The sequence below is a fragment of the Salmo salar genome, chromosome 10 (assembly GCF_965601325.2).
Source record: "Salmo salar chromosome 10, fSalSal1, whole genome shotgun sequence".
Taxonomy (NCBI): domain Eukaryota; kingdom Metazoa; phylum Chordata; class Actinopteri; order Salmoniformes; family Salmonidae; genus Salmo; species Salmo salar.
Window position 1 is genome coordinate 108,352,232 of NC_138300.1, and position 12,972 is coordinate 108,365,203.

General features: G+C 42.1%; 4 non-coding genes across 4 annotated transcripts; all 4 read left to right on the forward strand.

Moving 5' to 3' along the window:
• The first annotated feature begins 7,936 nt into the window (after nucleotides 1–7,936).
• trnag-gcc (transfer RNA glycine (anticodon GCC)) lies at nucleotides 7,937–8,007 on the forward strand. The gene has a single exon. It is a non-coding gene; the product is annotated as a tRNA-Gly (tRNA).
• A 1,736-nt stretch (nucleotides 8,008–9,743) lies between these two features.
• On the forward strand, nucleotides 9,744–9,814 carry trnag-gcc (transfer RNA glycine (anticodon GCC)). The gene has a single exon. It is a non-coding gene; the product is annotated as a tRNA-Gly (tRNA).
• Nucleotides 9,815–10,925: 1,111 nt separating this feature from the next.
• On the forward strand, nucleotides 10,926–10,996 carry trnag-gcc (transfer RNA glycine (anticodon GCC)). The gene has a single exon. It is a non-coding gene; the product is annotated as a tRNA-Gly (tRNA).
• Nucleotides 10,997–12,752: 1,756 nt separating this feature from the next.
• Nucleotides 12,753–12,823, forward strand: trnag-gcc (transfer RNA glycine (anticodon GCC)). The gene has a single exon. It is a non-coding gene; the product is annotated as a tRNA-Gly (tRNA).
• Nucleotides 12,824–12,972: the final 149 nt, after the last annotated feature.

The window sequence follows — 12,972 nt, forward strand, 5'->3', positions numbered from 1 at the left end:
TGTGGTTAAACTCAAGTATACTAATTGATTAAAAAAAACGGATTCTTCGAAGATATTTTTAAAAAGGGATCATTTTAGTGAATGATATCGTAAATAGGAATGGTGGAGTTATGTCACACATACAGCTAACACAGACATATGGAAATGTCTGCTCTATCCAAAATTACAACCAATTAATTGCAGCATTACCACAGAAATGTAAGATGCAAGTAGAATGGGAAAAAGTAAGGAACTTGTATGTCGGCCCTGTATTAAAGAACATAAATGGTTAAAGAAAAGTGTGATAAATAAAAACATACACCAATTTCATTTAAGGAACAAAAAACTGACAGCTGTGCCATATAAATTGCAAAATAGTTGGGAAGAGATTTTCGATGTACCCATTCCATGGCACATGGTTTATGAATTGATACGCAAAACAACGCCGGATTCAAAACTCAAATTTTTCAATTTAAATTACTATGCAAAATTCTTGCAACCAATAGAATGTTATATATATGGGGGATACAATCTTCCCACCTCTGCAGATTCTGCTGTGAGGAGGCAGAGTCATTAGATCATTTATTTTGGTATTGTCCATATATAGCTTGTTTTTGGTCACAGGTCCAGGACTGGCTAAAGAATTGCAACATTTGCCTAGAACTAATGCTGCAGATAGCAATACTGGGTGATTTGAAAAGCCATAGTCAATCAATCAATAATATAATAATTATTTTAGCAAAAATGTTTATTTTTAATTTACAATCTGTAGAAGCTATGAGAATAGAAAGGTTCAATACTTTTGTGAAGCATCACTGCACAGTTAAAATATATGGCAAATAGAAATCCAAAATGGATGATGTTGAGTGATAGATGGGAGGGGTTGAATGGAGCTGAAGGGTGGGACTAATAGCAAGATAACCAATGTAAAACATACGGGGTCTGTAAAATGTATATAGGTTCAGAACTTGTTTCAGATATGTTTTATCTATAATTGCTCTTCATTATTTACCTTCATGTGACAAGGATTAAAAAGGATTTGCCAGTAGATTGTCAACTTGATTCATGATGATGACTGCTAGCTAAGATTTTGAAAGTATGATGTTGACATGATCAGTCCAATCAAAGCTACTGTAGATATAACGTGATTTGATGTCATTTTATCTATGGCCAATGACCTTGAGCCTTCTTGGATGGGCACTTCTAATGTAACTCTATGGCAGCACCCACGTGGCTTGAATTTTCGAGCTCTACCCTTAGATTTGGCGGTGAAGTAGTGTCCCCATGAGGGACAGAATACTGAGCCAATCACGGTGCAACTGGAGTACATTACCAACCCCTACACTTTGTATTTTCCGCTGGCTGCCCCACCACCACAGAAAGTACTGAGCTAGGCTGAAACAACTGCATTTTGGAGCTACCTTACACAAGAAAGCAAAAAAGAGACCGTGTTTATATGCGGCTTTATTAACTCAATTATTATTATTTTTTACATTGATTGCAAACTGTTATGTGGCACATATTCATGCCAAAATAACATGAAAAACAGGCAACCCCCCAAAAACGTGTATTTATTTATTTTAGCAAAAAATGTGGGGGTCGCCACTGTTCCTACCCTACCGGTGACCGATGTCATTCTTCTGTGAGCTGCTCCATGCCAAAACCATTTGTGATCTGCACACTCTTGCTGCCTGCAGATGATATTCCACTAGAACTAGGCTGTGTGCAGCACGCATATTAAATGACGATAGATAAATGTCTGGTTCTTTTTTTCCTGACACCGTAGGCTCATGTACTTTGACGTGAAGCGGTCAAATTAGCGCTCTATTTTCATTTTTGACCTTTAATCCCAGAAAAATGGCCTTAACTCAAAAAGCGTTGAGGCCTCGACTCCATCTTGTTCGGGGCCAACTGCCCATTATGCCAAACCAATGCTCACCAAGTTTCGTCTTCGAAGTCTTTTCCGTTTAGGAGAAAAGGCCACGTCGTGATTGGTGATGTTTGTTACATTTGCAATATGATTCCATTCGCCCTCCTGTGGTATAATCCGGGACAGGTGAGAAATGACCAAAATTTGAACATTTTATAAAACGGAAACCGAATGTCCGAGAGACTCCGTTCGATGACTTCCCGGAAGATCCGTCCCCGGTGCACGGCCCAACAACGTCCGCGAATTTTATAAACGTTTGCGGACGTCTAGTAAGGGACCGTACATTTGCAATATGGACTTTCTCATTATTCATACAGCAAATGCCGAAATGTTCCCTTCATGTATGGAGGTAACCCCCGGACCCTGTTGGTACTCGGTTCTTCTCCTAACTCTGTGTGTAATCAGCAGTGCTCATATGTTGTACATACCTTCTTGCAGTGGATAATGTGGACCCAAATGACTCTCTCAGCTTTTCTAATGGCAAAGGCAGTGGTTTAACCTGTTGAGGACAGACGTTCCGCAAGCGGAACCCCGTTCCGCCTGCGGAACCCCTAGCCAACAGCCAATGGCATCGCACGGCGCGAAATACAAAACCAACTAAAATACCACAATTCAATTTTCTCAAACAATCAACTATTTTACACCATTTTAAAGATAAGACTCTCGTTAATCTAACCACATTGTCCGATTTCAAAAAGGCTTTACAGCGAAAGCAAAACATTAGATTATGTCAGGAGAGTACCCAGCCAAAAAATAATCACACAGCCATTTTCAAAGCAAACATATATGTCACAAAAACCCAAACCACAGCTAAATGCAGCACTAACCTTTGATGATCTTCATCAGATGACACTCCTAAGACATTATGTTATACAATACATGCAAGTTTTGTTCAATCAAATTCATATTTATATCAAAACCAGCTTTTTACATTAGCATGTGACGTTCAGAACTAGCATACCCACCGAAAACTTCCGGTGAATTTACTAAATTACTCGTGATAAACGTTCACAAAATACATAACAATTATTTTAAGAATTATAGATACAGAACTCCTTTATGCAATCGCGGTGTCAGATTTTAAAATAGCTTTCGGCGAAAGCACATTTTGCAATATTCTGAGTACATAGCTCGGCCATCACGGCTAGCTATTTTGACACCCACCAAGTTTGGGACAACCTAAACTCAGAATTACTATTATAAAAATTGGATTACCTTTGCTGTTCTTCATCAGAATGCACTCCCAGGACTTCTACTTCAACAACAAATGTTGTTTTCGTTGCAAATAATCCATAGTTATATTCAAATAGCTCCGTTTTGTTTGTGCGTTCAGGTCACTATCCGAAGGGTGACGCGCGAGCGCATTTCGTTACAAAAAAATTCAAAATATTCCATTACCGTAATTAGAAGCATGTCAAACGCTATTTAAAATAAATTTTTATGCTATTTTTCTCGTAAAATAGCGATAATATTCCAACCGGGCAACGTTGTATTCATTCAAAGGCTGAAAGAAAAAAATTGAGTAGTCTCGTGACCGCGCATCTCCAGTGTCACTGTCCCCAGGCTGACCACTCACAAATTCTGCTGCTGTTCTTCACCCAGAGACAGCAGACACCCCATTCCATTTTCTGGTGGCTTTAGAGAGCCAATGGAAGCCTTAGAAAATGTCACGTTACAGCACAGATGCTGTATTTTCGATAGAGATGCAACCGAAGGACAACAAATTGTCAGACAGGGCACTTCCTGTATGGAATCTTCTCAGGTTTTGGCCTGCCATATGAGTTCTGTTATACTCACAGACACCATTCAAACAGTTTTAGAAACTTTAGGGTGTTTTCTATCCATATCTACTAATTATATGCATATTCTCGTTTCTGGGCAAGAGTAGTAACCAGTTTAAATCGGGTACGTTTTTTTATCCGGCCGTGCAAATACTGCCCCCTAGCCCCAACAGGTTAACCTGTCTGGGCCAGTGGGACGCTTGCGTCCCACCCTAATCAACAGCCAGTGGAATCGCGTCGCGCTAAATGCAAAACCTCATAAATGCTATAACTTAAATTTCTCAAACATATGACTATTTTACACCGTTTTATAGATATACCTCTCCTGAATCGAACCACGTTGTCCGATTTCAAAAAGGCTTTACAGCAAAAGCAAAACATTAGATTATGTCAGCAGAGTACCCAGCCAGAAATAATCACACAGCCATTTTCAAAGCAACTAGCATGCATCACAAATACCCAAAACACAGCTAAATGCAGCACTAACCTTTGACAACCTTCATCAGATGACACTCCTAGGACATCATGTTACACAACACATGCATTTTTTGTTCGATAAAGTTCATATTTATATATAAAAACAGCATTTTACATCGGCGCATGACGTTCAGAAAATCTTTTCCCTCAAATGCTTCCGATGATCAGCGCTACAATTTACAAAATTACTAATCGAAAACATTGTTAAAATGTAATATTGTCATTCAAAGACTTATAGATTAACATGTCTTGAATGCCATCTCTTTGCCAGATTTAAAAATAACTTTACTGGGAAATCACACTTTGCAATAAACGACGTGGTATGCCCAGAAAAAAAGTCTAGGCTATAAATGTTGGAGCCATCTTGGAACGATCAACCATCAAAAATACTATTGTAAATAATCCCTTACCTTTGATTATCTTTATCAGAAGGCACTTCTAAGAATCCCAGGTCCATAACAAATGTAGTTTTGTTCAAAAAAGTTAATAATTTATGTCCCAATAGTGTTAGCGAGCTCCGAAGGCTAGTGAAAATGTACCGTGTGAGTCTGACTTGTCGTCAGGAATGAGCAAAAAATATATATTTAAGTTCGTTCAAACATGTCAAACGTTGTATAACATAAATCTTTAGGGGCTTTTTCAACCAGGGCTTCAATAATATTCCATTGGGACGGTTGCATTGTCTTTCAAAACGTTTCAAAAAGGGAGAGTACCCATGGGCGCTGACGTCACAATGGTAATGGCCCATCCCCTATGACCAAGGTAAACATCCTCTCTTTCAGTCAATTTTGATAGTAGGAGGCTCAAACCACTTTGTAAAGACTGGGGACATCTAGTGGAAGCCATAGGAAGTGCTAAATGAATCACAAGCCCCTGTGTGTTTCAATGGCAAATGTTTGAAGTGATATCCACACATCAGATTTCAGTTTCCTGTCAGGATTTGTCTCAGGGTTTTGATTGCCATATGAGTTCTGTTATACTCACAGACACCATTCAAATAGTTTTAGAAAATTTAATCTAAATGGGTTAAATAAAAATAATTCCTCAGCAATCTACACACAATACCCCATAATGACAAAGCGAAAACCGAAAAAATATTGAGCTCTGTTTCCATTGATCGTCCTTGATGTTTCTACAACTTGATTGGAGTCCACCTGTGGTAAATTCAATTGACTGGACATGATTTGGAAAGGCACACACCTGTCTATATAAGGTCCCACAGTTGACAGTGCATGTCAGAGCAAAACCCAAGCCATGAGGTCGAAGGTATTGTCCGTAGAGCGCCGAGACAAGAATTGTGTCGAGGCGCCAATCTGGGGAAGGGTACCAAAAACTGTCTGCAGCTTTGAAGGTCCCCAAGAACACAGTGGCCTCATCATTCTTAAATGGTAGAAGATTGGAGCCACAAACTTTTCGTAGAGCTGGCTGACCGGCCCAACTGAGCAATCAGGGGAGAAGGGCCTTGGTCAGGGAGGTGACCAAGAACCCAATGGTCACTCTGAGAGAGCTCCAGAGTTCCTCTGTGGAGATGGTAGAACCTTCCAGAAGGACAACCATCTCTGCAACACTCCACGAAAAGGCCTTTATGGTAGTGGCCAGACAGAAACCACTCCTCAGTAAAAGGCACGACAGCCCGCTTGGAGTTTGCCAAAAGGCACCTTAAGACTCTCAGATCATGAGAAACAAGATTCTCTGGTCTGATGAAAGCAAAATTACTCTTTGGCCTGAATGCCAAGCGTTACATCTGGAGGCAACCTGGCACCATCCCTACGGTGACGCACGGTGGTGGTGGCAGGATCATGCTGTGGGGATGTTTTTTCAGTGGCAGGGACTGGGAGACTAGTCAGGATCAAGGCAAAGATGAACGGAACAAAGTACCGAGAGATCCTTGATGAAAAGCAGACCCCTCAGAACCTCAGACTGGGGGGAAAGTATAACTTTCAACATGATAACAACCCTAAGCACACAGCCAAGACGACACAGTGGTGGCTTCGGGACAAGTCTCTGAATGTTCTTGAGGCTGTAATTGCTCACAAAGATGCTTCAACAAAGTCCTGAGTAAAGGGGTCTGAATACTTATGTAAATATAATATTTCATTTTTCTTTTTTTCTTTTCATAAATCAGCAAACATTTCTTTACCTGTTTTTGCTTTGTCATTATGGGGTATTGTGTGTAGATTGATGGGGGAAAATAAGGCTATAACCTAACAAAATGTAGAAAATACTTTCCTAAGGCACTGTGTATAAACTAGCATAGAACAGTAACTATTAGGCCTATAACACAGATTCTTGGTAATGGTTGTATATTTAAGCATTATGGCCCGAGGGGGTTATAGTATATGGCCAATATACCACGGCTAAGGGCTGTTCTTAAGCACAACGCAACGCGGAGTGCCTGGATACAGCCCTTAGCCGTGGTATATTGGCCATACACAACAAACCTCAGAAGTGCCTTATTGCTATTATAAACTAGTTACCAAAGTAATTAAGAGCCGTAAAAAAAAGTGTCATCCCTGTGGTATATTCCGCGGCTGTCAGCCATTCAGCATTCAGTGTTCGAACCACCCGGTTTATAATGGTAATATAAGTTGGGAAATGTACTATATGATAGGAATTTCACAAGAGCAAGTGCTTGCTTATGTAATATCTGGCCAACAGATGGCGCAGGAGTTCTGGGTTTTTGGAAGCTGGTGACCCCTGAAGATGAAGAAGATGGAAGCGGTAACAGCCCACCCAGAGAAGATATTCTGCCAAAGACTGAGGGGGACAATAACATGTAACTTACCACTAGTGATGCATGGTTTAATTTGTGTCTAAATTGGCCTGGATGACAAGTATAGTATGGTCCTTAATTCCAAGGTGAACAGGGAAGAGAATTTAATCAAGGCAATGTACTTCCCAAATCCTGTCATTGTTCACCGCAGCTCACTATGACTCAATTTGAGGTCTCTTTAAATTACTACCACTAAACCCTAAACCTCAACTTAATCTTGTAATAAGTCATGTGGAAATTGAGCAAGTTGAGATGATTAAACTGCTTGGAGTAACCCTAGATTGTAAACTGTCATGGTCAAAACATATTGACGCAGTAGTAGCAAAGACGGGGAGAAGTCTGTCTATAATAAAGCGATGCTCTGCCTTCTTAACAACACTATCAACAAGGCAGGTCCTACAGTTTTGTCGCACCTCGACTACTGTTCAGTCGTGTGGTCAGGTGCCACAAAAAAAGGACTTAGGAAAATTGCAATTGGCTCAGAACAGGGCAGCACGGCTGGCCCTTGGATGTACACAGAGAGCTAATATTAATAATATGCATGTCAATATCTCCTGGCTGAAAGTGGAGGAGAGACTGATTTCATCACTAGTTTTATTTATGAGAGGTATTGACATGTTGAACGCACCGAGCTGTCTGTTTTAAATTACTAGCACACAGCTCGGACACGCATGCATACCCCACAAGACAAGCCACAAGAGGTCTCTTCACAGTCCCTGCAACGGTCACAGTAACTGCGCACACAGGCAGAGAAGCACAAGGGGAGGGGGTAAGATGGAATCTATCAACATTTTTCACTCTCAATTCTAAGAACGAGAGTGGGAGAAGCTACAGCAACGGATTGGAATGAGGAAGAAGAAGTTTGAAGGGAAAAACGGGTACAATGGACTTTGAGAAATTCCTTGTTCCCTGATAATGATTTTCTTCTGTTTCGTTTAGTCACTCCATGGACTCGCGTTGTTTGAGTCCGGGAACCCCCTTTAAAGCTCTGTCTAAGCATTGGTGGTTCAGTGGTAGAATTCTCGCCTGCCACGCGGGAGGCCCGGGTTCGATTCCCGGCCAATGCATGTTCCCTTTTACGGCAGCAGGTAGTGTTTTCAGACCTCGCCTCTGACTCTCACTTGTAAAAGAGTCTTAGGGCTAGAGCGGAAGCCAAATTCCTTTTGGACCTTGTGTACATTTTTACTAGTGACATGCCACTGACTTTGAGTAAAGCCATGTGTATGCGGATGACTCTACACTATGCACGTCAGCTACTACAGCGACTGAAATGACTGCAACACTCAACAAAGAGCTGCAGAGTGGGTGGCAAGGAGTAAGTTAGCCCTAAATATTTATACAACTAAAAGCATTGTATTTGGAACAAAACACTCACTAAACCCTAAACTTCAACTTAATCTTGTAATAAGTCATGTGGAAATTGAGCAAGTTGAGATGATTAAACTGCTTGGAGTAACCCTAGATTGTAAACTGTCATGGTCAAAACATATTGACGCAGTAGTAGCAAAGACGGGGAGAAGTCTGTCTATAATAAAGCGATGCTCTGCCTTCTTAACAACACTATCAACAAGGCAGGTCCTACAGTTTTGTCGCACCTCGACTACTGTTCAGTCGTGTGGTCAGGTGTCACAAAAAAATGACTTAGGAAAATTGCAATTGGCTCAGAACAGGGCAGCACGGCTGGGGTTCGGGTTCGATTCCCGGCCAATGCATGTTGCCTTTTACGGCGGCAGGTAGTGTTTTCAGACCTCGCCTCTGACTCTCACTTGTAAAAGAGTCTTAGGGCTAGAGCGGAAGCCAAATTCCTTTTGGACCTTGTGTACATTTTTACTAGTGACATGCCACTGACTGCGGATGACTCTACACTATGTACGTCAGCTACTACAGCGACTGAAATGACTGCAACACTCAACAAAGAGCTGCAGAGTGGGTGGCAAGGAGTAAGTTAGCCCTAAATATTTATACAACTAAAAGCATTGTATTTGGAACAAAACACTCACTAAACCCTAAACTTCAACTTAATCTTGTAATAAGTCATGTGGAAATTGAGCAAGTTGAGATGATTAAACTGCTTGGAGTAACCCTAGATTGTAAACTGTCATGGTCAAAACATATTGACGCAGTAGTAGCAAAGACGGGGAGAAGTCTGTCTATAATAAAGCGATGCTCTGCCTTCTTAACAACACTATCAACAAGGCAGGTCCTACAGTTTTGTCGCACCTCGACTACTGTTCAGTCGTGTGGTCAGGTGCCACAAAAAAAGGACTTAGGAAAATTGCAATTGGCTCAGAACAGGGCAGCACGGCTGGCCCTTGGATGTACACAGAGAGCTAATATTAATAATATGCATGTCAATATCTCCTGGCTGAAAGTGGAGGAGAGACTGATTTCATCACTAGTTTTATTTATGAGAGGTATTGACATGTTGAACGCACCGAGCTGTCTGTTTTAAATTACTAGCACACAGCTCGGACACGCATGCATACCCCACAAGACAAGCCACAAGAGGTCTCTTCACAGTCCCTGCAACGGTCACAGTAACTGCGCACACAGGCAGAGAAGCACAAGGGGAGGGGGTAAGATGGAATCTATCAACATTTTTCACTCTCAATTCTAAGAACGAGAGTGGGAGAAGCTACAGCAACGGATTGGAATGAGGAAGAAGAAGTTTGAAGGGAAAAACGGGTACAATGGACTTTGAGAAATTCCTTGTTCCCTGATAATGATTTTCTTCTGTTTCGTTTAGTCACTCCATGGACTCGCGTTGTTTGAGTCCGGGAACCCCCTTTAAAGCTCTGTCTAAGCATTGGTGGTTCAGTGGTAGAATTCTCGCCTGCCACGCGGGAGGCCCGGGTTCGATTCCCGGCCAATGCATGTTCCCTTTTACGGCAGCAGGTAGTGTTTTCAGACCTCGCCTCTGACTCTCACTTGTAAAAGAGTCTTAGGGCTAGAGCGGAAGCCAAATTCCTTTTGGACCTTGTGTACATTTTTACTAGTGACATGCCACTGACTTTGAGTAAAGCCATGTGTATGCGAATGACTCTACACTATGCACGTCAGCTACTACAGCGACTGAAATGACTGCAACACTCAACAAAGAGCTGCAGAGTTGGTGGCAAGGAGTAAGTTAGCCCTAAATATTTATACAACTAAAAGCATTGTATTTGGAACAAAACACTCACTAAACCCTAAAGCTCAACTTAATCTTGTAATAAGTCATGTGGAAATTGAGCAAGTTGAGATGATTAAACTGCTTGGAGTAACCCTAGATTGTAAACTGTCATGGTCAAAACATATTGACGCAGTAGTAGCAAAGACGGGGAGAAGTCTGTCTATAATAAAGCGATGCTCTGCCTTCTTAACAACACTATCAACAAGGCAGGTCCTACAGTTTTGTCGCACCTCGACTACTGTTCAGTCGTGTGGTCAGGTGCCACAAAAAAAGGACTTAGGAAAATTGCAATTGGCTCAGAACAGGGCACCACGGCTGGCCCTTGGATGTACACAGAGAGCTAATATTAATAATATGCATGTCAATATCTCCTGGCTGAAAGTGGAGGAGAGACTGATTTCATCACTAGTTTTATTTATGAGAGGTATTGACATGTTGAACGCACCGAGCTGTCTGTTTTAAATTACTAGCACACAGCTCGGACACGCATGCATACCCCACAAGACAAGCCACAAGAGGTCTCTTCACAGTCCCTGCAACGGTCACAGTAACTGCGCACACAGGCAGAGAAGCACAAGGGGAGGGGGTAAGATGGAATCTATCAACATTTTTCACTCTCAATTCTAAGAACGAGAGTGGGAGAAGCTACAGCAACGGATTGGAATGAGGAAGAAGAAGTTTGAAGGGAAAAACGGGTACAATGGACTTTGAGAAATTCCTTGTTCCCTGATAATGATTTTCTTCTGTTTCGTTTAGTCACTCCATGGACTCGCGTTGTTTGAGTCCGGGAACCCCCTTTAAAGCTCTGTCTAAGCATTGGTGGTTCAGTGGTAGAATTCTCGCCTGCCACGCGGGAGGCCTGGGTTCGATTCCCGGCCAATGCATGTTCCCTTTTACGGCAGCAGGTAGTGTTTTCAGACCTCGCCTCTGACTCTCACTTGTAAAAGAGTCTTAGGGCTAGAGCGGAAGCCAAATTCCTTTTGGACCTTGTGTACATTTTTACTAGTGACATGCCACTGACTTTGAGTAAAGCCATGTGTATGCGAATGACTCTACACTATGCACGTCAGCTACTACAGCGACTGAAATGACTGCAACACTCAACAAAGAGCTGCAGAGTGGGTGGCAAGGAGTAAGTTAGCCCTAAATATTTATACAACTAAAAGCATTGTATTTGGAACAAAACACTCACTAAACCCTAAACCTCAACTTAATCTTGTAATAAGTCATGTGGAAATTGAGCAAGTTGAGATGATTAAACTGCTTGGAGTAACCCTAGATTGTAAACTGTCATGGTCAAAACATATTGACGCAGTAGTAGCAAAGACGGGGAGAAGTCTGTCTATAATAAAGCGATGCTCTGCCTTCTTAACAACACTATCAACAAGGCAGGTCCTACAGTTTTGTCGCACCTCGACTACTGTTCAGTCGTGTGGTCAGGTGCCACAAAAAAAGGACTTAGGAAAATTGCAATTGGCTCAGCACAGGGCAGCACGGCTGGGGTTCGGGTTCGATTCCCGGCCAATGCATGTTGCCTTTTACGGCAGCAGGTAGTGTTTTCAGACCTCGCCTCTGACTCTCACTTGTAAAAGAGTCTTAGGGCTAGAGCGGAAGCCAAATTCCTTTTGGACCTTGTGTACATTTTTACTAGTGACATGCCACTGACTTTGAGTAAAGCCATGTGTATGCGGATGACTCTACACTATGCACGTCAGCTACTACAGCGACTGAAATGACTGCAACACTCAACAAAGAGCTGCAGAGTGGGTGGCAAGGAGTAAGTTAGCCCTAAATATTTATACAACTAAAAGCATTGTATTTGGAACAAAACACTCACTAAACCCTAAAGCTCAACTTAATCTTGTAATAAGTCATGTGGAAATTGAGCAAGTTGAGATGATTAAACTGCTTGGAGTAACCCTAGATTGTAAACTGTCATGGTCAAAACATATTGACGCAGTAGTAGCAAAGACGGGGAGAAGTCTGTCTATAATAAAGCGATGCTCTGCCTTCTTAACAACACTATCAACAAGGCAGGTCCTACAGTTTTGTCGCACCTCGACTACTGTTCAGTCGTGTGGTCAGGTGCCACAAAAAAAGGACTTAGGAAAATTGCAATTGGCTCAGAACAGGGCAGCACGGCTGGCCCTTGGATGTACACAGAGAGCTAATATTAATAATATGCATGTCAATATCTCCTGGCTGAAAGTGGAGGAGAGACTGATTTCATCACTAGTTTTATTTATGAGAGGTATTGACATGTTGAACGCACCGAGCTGTCTGTTTTAAATTACTAGCACACAGCTCGGACACGCATGCATACCCCACAAGACAAGCCACAAGAGGTCTCTTCACAGTCCCTGCAACGGTCACAGTAACTGCGCACACAGGCAGAGAAGCACAAGGGGAGGGGGTAAGATGGAATCTATCAACATTTTTCACTCTCAATTCTAAGAACGAGAGTGGGAGAAGCTACAGCAACGGATTGGAATGAGGAAGAAGAAGTTTGAAGGGAAAAACGGGTACAATGGACTTTGAGAAATTCCTTGTTCCCTGATAATGATTTTCTTCTGTTTCGTTTAGTCACTCCATGGACTCGCGTTGTTTGAGTCCGGGAACCCCCTTTAAAGCTCTGTCTAAGCGTTGGTGGTTCAGTGGTAGAATTCTCGCCTGCCACGCGGGAGGCCCGGGTTCGATTCCCGGCCAATGCATGTTCCCTTTTACGGCAGCAGGTAGTGTTTTCAGACCTCGCCTCTGACTCTCACTTGTAAAAGAGTCTTAGGGCTAGAGCGGAAGCCAAATTCCTTTTGGACCTTGTGTACATTTTTACTAGTGACATGCCACTGACTGCGGATGACTC